Below are 1,002 nucleotides of genomic sequence, written 5' to 3'. Positions count from 1 at the left end.
AGCAAAAGTATATGGTTATCATAGTGCATAGAACTATAATAGATAAATTATAAACTTGAATGAATCATGCTCATAACAGCGTAAGAAAAGTAGTTAAGTATAATTCGATATTAGTAATTGCACGAATGGTTTGACGTGATAGGAAGTAACAAAGTACAATTCCTGATAAGAGTCCCTCTCAATTGAGGTCATTGTTAGTATAGTAAAAATTCTAGATGTTCTTTAAAAAATATATTTTTATGCAATACCTAAAAAGTTTTAACCTTTACAGGGCAAAAACATTTTTTCTTATTAAACACAAAAATTAAGCTTTTTACCTATTATTTATATATAATTTATTTAGGGTATACCTTGTACCCGTTCCAGATGTTGGAACCACTACCTGAAAAAAAAAAGTCAATAATTATGCGTCTTCAAAGTGTCGTATTCGAAGACTCGACTGCGCCACCCGATACTGACACCTACATTTTTCGATAAATTATATATTTATTACAATAAATTAGTATCAGCTCTTTGGCGTTTAACTGGCTGTAAAAGTCACATAATTCAGCTACTAATACTGAAAGATAAATATATTGCTTGAACTCAAATACTCATTTCTCATTCACCTACATTTTTTAATATTACAGATATATTGATTAATGGTTTTAAACTTGGCTTCATTTATTTACTATTTATTTTAATATTCTTTTGTTACTAGATGTATATAAAAATAATAAAATAATCGTCTGATATTATAATCTATTTTCCATGAGAAATAAAAGTATAGGTTACTGTAGGTGATTTAATATTTTAATTTTAATGTAACCCAATTACTCAATAATCTGAATTAAAAATAAAAGAAGACACTCCTGAAATTTCTCTAAAATTTAGTGTTCATTTCTCTCCTTGAAAGTTCAATATTAATATTAAATACTAAATTAGTTACTGTCATAAAAATACTATATCTAATTATAAATAATAATATTTATGTTTGTGATGACTTAGTGTAAATCACGAATA

The sequence above is a fragment of the Plectrocnemia conspersa genome, unplaced genomic scaffold, assembly GCF_051122295.1.
Source record: "Plectrocnemia conspersa isolate PC_06_02 unplaced genomic scaffold, ASM5112229v1 ptg000008l, whole genome shotgun sequence".
Classification (NCBI taxonomy): Eukaryota; Metazoa; Arthropoda; class Insecta; order Trichoptera; family Polycentropodidae; genus Plectrocnemia; species Plectrocnemia conspersa.
Note: the sequence above shows the minus strand (reverse complement) of the source record.